Genomic DNA, 7,558 nt, shown 5'->3' with positions numbered 1-7,558 from the left:
CAGAGGAGTCACAGGAGTCCTGGTGGCCTCCCTCACTAGTCTCTCTCTGCTACAGTCATGTCGTTCTTGAGGGCGTCCTGCTGTAGACAGATTAACTCATGTGTCATGCTGCTTCCATGTCATGAAGATGGGTTTAACGAAGCTTCACAGGGTTATTCAGAGACATGGATGTTGTGTTGTAGTCATCTCCTGACTCATGGTGTAGCTACAGCAGGACTGATTCACCAGTGACTCCAGACACCAGCGTCTTTATGCGACAGTCAGGACGCATTCCCTGCACCAGATGATCTGCGTTTCACTGATTCTGTGACTCATGGCACCGAGTGGCTGCACTTCGACTGGATTAGATGCATCATGTTAAAAGACATGAACACAGTCACTTATTTTACTCTTCTAACAAATCAACACTACTTTATAGACATCTGTTGACATGAAAGAGTCTTTTTTAGTAAATTATTGCCCAAATGTGCAAATCCTATGACCATGATTCAAGTATTCAGTAGGAGGACAACAGAGCTGGATGTTGGAGCTCCTGGTGGCCAGAAGCACAACGCCTCATGAATGACGGTGTTGATAAATGTGTCAGGAGGTCACCGACCGTCTGCCAATACGCTCCCAAACAAACTGAAGATTTAAGTGACCATGCTAGCATTTAAAAAGATAAATTACAAGTAAAAGTACTGCAATTAAAGTAATTAAAATACATGTTATTATCCGTGTTAGTGTTTTATCACCGCCAATCCGTCACTGAGCTGCAGGCTGCCGTTTCTCGCTGGACGCGGTGAACAGGGAAGATGTGTGCGGCTGCGGTTGGGTTCTTTCCATCTCTAGGACGACATTGCACACAAATGTTGGCGTGCACAAAGCAAACATCGCCTCCTGAAGTACAGGTAGCGCTAAGACTGGGTGAAAGTAGGATAACCTTCCAGCACGCTGACATTTACATCAGGTCGAGGCTGCTTTTTAAGGTTCTGATCCAGTCTGGGCTGTAAACTGAAGAGCGGCTTGTCATGTCGGTGTGAGCGGACTCACTGGAAATGGAGGCACTTGGCGGAAGGCTCTGGTCTTTGTTCTCCCATGCTGGGTAGCAGGATGTGCAGCAGGGAGGTCATGGAGCCTCCAGGGGGAGAGAGGCCTGTGATTTACAGACTCTGAACCCAACTCCGACCCGGGTCACGGCCCTCAAATTTACGAATGGGGCCCATAGGACACGAAGGAGACAATCACCCCAGAGGTAACTAGGAGTCACGGCCTGCCCTCTCTCTCCCTCCCTCTGCCGGTTTCTGTCCTGGTTCTGTGGAACAGTTCTACCCTCTCTGGTCCCTCCAGCCCTCTGACTCCTGAACTTTAGTACACTCTCCTCAGATTATCCTCGTTTCCTGCCTTAAATTTCACATTGGCCTAATTAGCCAAAAGAGAGGAAAAACACTGAAATTAAAGATTATAAATTAATCAGAACATGCTCGTTATGTTTATCTGTTTGGAAAAGCACGTATTTATATTAATTGTTGTGCAGGAAATAACAGAACATCTGACACAGGACGCCTAAAGAACGAGGTTCAGTCCTCAGATGTATTCAAACTCGTCTATTAAAGAAAAAACTCACAACAGTCACTGAAATAACTAGAAACTGGAAAAAGTAATGATAAATAAAAAAAATGTAAATTATAATTTAGTGAAATAAGACGCTACTTCTGAATTGTGGTTGAAAAGAACAATTTTAAAAAAACAAAAATGGACCAATGAGAGGCCTTTGCTGATGAGCAGTGGTCCAGAATACCTGTCAACAGGTGCACAAGTCTGACTGAGAGTTACAGGAAACACCTGATGGCAGTGATTGGCTCAGAGGGTTGTTCAGCTAGATGTTAGTTCACGGGTCCCATCAGGCTGGTTTGATTTGATATTTGTGTTGAACCACAATTCAAAGCAACGTCATGATGTTCATCAAATTTTTGTTTATCAGTGCTTTTGTCAGTTTCAGCTTATTTCAGTGACTGAAGCTGTTTGTTTCCTCCTTTAGTGGGAGGCTATGAACACAACAAGAAACTATAAAGTGCAAGAACAACAAACTCCAGAAACCACAGAGTGAAGAGGAGACCCAATTGGACATTCCTGACCTGCCTTTATGTAAGCCGCAGAGCAAAAGGGGAGACTTCACTCTGAGAAGGTCAGAAAAACAAGCCAGCCGTTTATTTTCTGAAGGCAATGTCCCCCACAATGCATATGACTGGTAAAATATCTCCTGTGGCAGTTCACTGCACAACAACGCAACAACAGCAGGTGCACAGACAGACAGACAGACAGGCAGGCAGGCAGGAAGGCAGACAGGCAGGCAGGCAGGCAGACAGACAGACAGACCCGACCTGATGTCCTCTGCCATTAGGTGGAAACGTGCAGGTTGGCAGCAGCCTGGATGAGAAACATCATCTAATATCTCTGCTATTCAAGGAGCGTTTTGAGAAACTGGTTTAGTCGTTGTCTTGCCAAGTGTTAGATAAGAACGTAAACAGGACTCTGGCTTCAGTCGGCTCCAAGCCTGGAGACGGAGGGAACCTCTGAGCCCCATGGCCACAAAACATGTCAACAGCACTGTGTCACTCATGAACCGGTTTCTGGTGACAGATCGACGCCGGCAACCCAGGACACAGAACTGATGTTAGGGTTCTTCTGTTATTGTATAAAGCATGGGTTTGGACCCACAGGTACAGGTCAGAGCTTCTCTCCGGAGCTTTGGAAGCTTCCTCTTTCAACCAGAACCAACATTTCAAAGAAAACTCTCAGAGCCGACCTGCTTTGGCTGCTCTGAACAATGATAACGTTTACGTATTTTATATTTACTGAGTGGTTGGCCTGTTTCGTTTGTTTGTTGTTGTTGTTTTAATTATTTTATGTTTGTTTTGTTTTACAAATAAGTTTTCATCCTCTCTTCTCTTTTTGCCCTTATTCTGTTGCTGCCTTTCTGATAACTTGCACAGCACTTTGGTCTCTCAGGTGACATAATGAACATCCATCCATCCACTATCTATGAACTGCTTAATCCTCACTAGGGTGGTGGGGGGGCTGGAGTCTATCCCAGTTGACTCAGGGTGAAGGCAGGTTCACCTGGACAGGTCACCAGTCTATCACAGGGCTACACTTAGAGACAGACAACCAAGCACACTCACATTCACGCCTATGGACAATTTACAATCACCAATTAACCTCAGCATGTTTGTGGACTGTGGGAGGAAGCCGGAGAACCCGGAGAGAACCCACGCTGCACGGGGAGAACATGGAGACTCCACGCAGGAAGATCCCGGGTGTCCTCAACGGGACACCAACGGGCGACCTTCTAGCTGCGAGGAAACAGTACTAACCAACTGTGCCACCTTGCAGCCCTTGCTGTATATATATATATATACACAAACTTGATTTAATGTGACGTGTTTGTGCATGTTATGAATTCAAGGTGCCTGACAACAAATATACATACAGTCATGATCTGGAAAATCAGCAGCAGAATCAGTTCTTCCAAGAACATTTATCAAGTTCCCACCTCGTGGTGTTTCCAGGGTCAAAGAGAAGCGTTTACAATGGAAATGATGACTTAATAAATGCTTATTGTAGTGATAATAATAATAATAATAATAATAATAATAATAATAATAATAATAGTAACAAGAAGAAGAAGAAGAAGAAGAAGAAGAACCTTATTGATAGAGAACCTTTAGTCCACTCAGGGCTTTACAGACAGCAGGAGGATCCTCAGCAGGAACAACCGAAGGCTGTTCAGTCAAAACAAGGTGAAAGATTCTACAAAATAAATTAGTACAACAACCCCAAATAAAATCATAAAACGCCACATCCGAGTCAGTAATAAGGACGGGAAACTTGAAAATTGAATTTCCCTTCTGGGATAAATAAAGTATTTTTCATTCAAACAAGAGGAAAAGAACAAGTGGAATAAAAGACAGATGGCCGATAAAACCACCAACACGAGGCTAAAAATGATGAAACAACTGTAGGAAGAGTCAGACAATCAAAATAATATTAAGACAAAAGTAAAACTAGAAAAAGAGGACATCACATAAAGGAGAGCCCAGCACTGGTTTAAAGCAGAGGCTGATCCAGGCCGTGTCTCCTCAGGTGGGCGGGGCATCCCAGCGCCGACGGGCCCCGATGGAAATCAACACAGTGGGTATTTACTAGTTTTCTGCTACACTTGGGATGATCGTGATCGCTCCCATATCGTTCCAGTGACACCAGCGTGAACCTGGTTTTGTTTGGACCAGACATGTTGGCTGCATGTTGTTGCCTCGGCTGGTCGTCTGGCTTCAGTTTGGTTTTAATGCAGAGATGTAGGAGCGGTAGAACTCCTGATATTTAATGAGAATGCAAAGAGTCCGCGTTTCCCAACAACAATGAATCTTTGCTCTAAACGGGTCACGGTTTGTTGTAACGCCGTGCGTCAGCTTCCTCGTCACGGCTGCTTGTGAAACACTGAATAACTGCTGCTCTAATTATAACGTAGCATAAGGCACCAAATACACCAGCCGGCGGCCTGAAAGATTGCAAAACCTGCTTGAGAAGAGGCTGCTATCTGGGTAAAAGGTTGTGTTGATGTTGTGTCTGTTCTGTGTCTCCGCTGCATGTTCAGGTTTGTCCTCCGAGCCAAAGGAAGGGATACATGATTTAAACGAGCACTGCACAGTCCAGCTGCTGTGGTTTCACATCCCGGCGTTACAGAACATTCCTAGAAATGTTTACTGGAGCTTCACAGCCATCCAAAATCAGAATAGTGCAGTGAAACGCGGAGGTCGGGGCGCACTGCTGGGTCAGTGTTTAACCGCAGAAAGAATTATTTAGCAGCTCTTTCCATGGCTAGTCCCTCTGCCCTCCTCGCTGTGAGCTTCATGCCAGAGCTCCCTGAGTAAATATCAGCTCAGCAGGGGACGAATCAGGAGAGAGGTTTGCCCAGAAATGACCCACTTGGCACCGACCGCCTCTGAGTTTCCAACAAACCAACAAGAAATGCACCGTTTGAATTCAGGCTTGAGTGAAATGAAACAACACCAACAGATAATTGCTGCTTGTGCTAAATGAATAACAGCAATCACAGGAGCGCTGCTGGTAAACACATCACAAGGCTGCCCAGAAGTCTTCCTGCCGCAACAACAACTTGCAGCTGAGAAAAAAACAAGCAGAAAACACAAAGCTAAAACTACTTTCCAAGGCCAATCAATTTCAATTAGGATTCCGGATTTGAGCCTAACGCGGATCAGGGCAGTCATGAGAGATTATTGGGGTTTTAATGGTGCAGCTCAGCAGATGGTCAGAGGTCAGGCACTCAGGGTGGCATCTGATAATTCTTCAAGAGCATAAGTGGCTTTTCCTTCACAGGTCTTAGTTTAAGAAAACAAACTCTTTCTCAGCGTGTTCGTATCTCTGTACAGTCAAACTACAGCAGGTCGTCGGTTCTGGCTGACGAGTGCACTGAAATGAAACCGACCCAGATGTCAGACTGACGGATCGAGGGTGTGCACGGGGACACAGATTACTTTTATTTACTTGTTTCACAACTTGTGAATTGGGTCAAATTTGTCCTGGTTGTGGCGTAATGGGAGGCTTGTCCCAGAGAGGGAATCATGTGAGCCGTTAAAGTAGGACAAAGTGTTTGATAAAGATAAATATGTCACGTTTTACACTTACGTTGATGTACTGTTCTTATTCTACCAGTGAATGTGGACATTAGACGAGCACTTCATCTGCAACCTGTCAATGAGGAATCACAGTCAGTAATATCAGCTACAATAAGATGGAACGGATCAGAACAAGTACGGTACCGTGCATCTCTACCAGTCACCTAAAGTAACAAGAATCATTCAGCATTTACAGTCATCAGTATCAGTCTGACTGCTGCGTCATTTTCACACTTTGTATGGATAAAACATCCATCCATCATCTCTACACCTTAACCCTCTCTAGGGTCATGGGGGGCGGAGCCTATCCCAGTTGACTCAGGGTGAAGGCAGGTTCACCTGGACAGGTAACCAGTCTATCACAGGGCTACACTTAGAGACAGACAACCAAGCACACTCACATTCACACCTACGGACAATTTAGAATCACCAATTAACCTCAACATGTTTTTGGACTGTGTGGGAGGAAGCCGGAGAACCCGGAGAGAACCCACGCTGCACAGGGAGAACATGGAGACTCCACGCAGAAAGATCCCGGGTGTCCTCACCGGGACATGAACCTTCTAGCTGTGGGGCGCTAACGGGTGCTAACCATCGAGCCTGCAGCCCTCTGGATAAACCAAACCAGTGGTGTTTAGTGAGCTTTAAAGGTGCACATCTCTGGGTTTATGATTGTTTAACAGCTTCTGGTTTCCTATTCCAGCTGTCATGAAGCAAAGCTAAACTTCTGCCGGTGGTTGTTCTTCTTTGACAAACGGCTGTGAGCGTGGTGTCGGTGTCGGACGCTGTCCTCCTCCAGGAGGTGGGTGGGTTCCCAGCAGATCTACAGTGTGTTGTCCTTTTAACAACAGGACCAGGAGACATGAGGCTGTGATTTCTGCACACATGTCAGCGCTAACGAGTGCACAGCTGCTGCGGTACAGTTACAGGTCAGAGCCCCCACTGCTCTGCAAGAACACTTTGTAATGCAAGCCTGCTTTCCCTTTTCTTCTGGAACCACCAGCTGCTCGGCGCTGGACGGAGGTCGTCTGCCGGTGCCCACATCTTTCCCAGAACAGGCCTCACTCACAGCGAGACCTGAGCGAGCGTCTCCTGCAGCTGACCTGCCTCCTCCTCCTCCTCCTCCTCCCACTGACTGAAGTGGATGGAATAATGAATTGGTAACATAGTGAATAATAACCTACAGCCAGCGACCTGCGGTGCTTCTTAAACTGTGGTAACCTCAGCACGCTGCCTGACTGTTTCGCAGGAGGCCAGATAGTTCGTGGGAATCGGGCTGGAGGAGTGGGGTGCACACCAAGGGGCTCGTTCTGGGGACAAACAGGGAACAAAGCTGCAGCTCTGGGGAAGCTTAACAGTTACTGGCCGTCACGTCTGAGGTTAACGTCCATGAAATAGAAAAGATGGGTTCTGGAGAGCTCGTTTAGCACCACAGCTGTCTCATCAGAGCAGAATCCCCAGACAGCGTAAATATGTGTGTGAGTTATTTACAGCAACTGCATTTAGCAGGAACTCATCCTGACTGTGGCGACTGCTGCTGGTCCAGCGGGGACGTCTTTCTCAGGGAGAACCACTGATTACAACAGATTCTGCTCATTCATTCATCAGTGCACTGTAATATACTGTGTAATGCTGTATATAGTATAATACACTATAGAATATATAATACACTATAGAATGTATAAGACACTATAGAATGTATAAGACACTTGTTCCTTCTCATTTTGAGTTAATTGAGACCATCAGTGGTACTTCAGGACATTGTGTGTTAACGATGATGGTCAGTGGAAAATAATTGTTGTTCTTACAATAAGTTTGCCTTGTTTAGGATGCACAATCAAGTTCTTATATTATATATATACTATAATATATAGTGTATA

Source organism: Stegastes partitus, unplaced genomic scaffold, assembly GCF_000690725.1.
Source record: "Stegastes partitus isolate 25-593 unplaced genomic scaffold, Stegastes_partitus-1.0.2 Scaffold0, whole genome shotgun sequence".
NCBI lineage: Eukaryota > Metazoa > Chordata > Actinopteri > Pomacentridae > Stegastes > Stegastes partitus.
Note: the sequence above shows the minus strand (reverse complement) of the source record.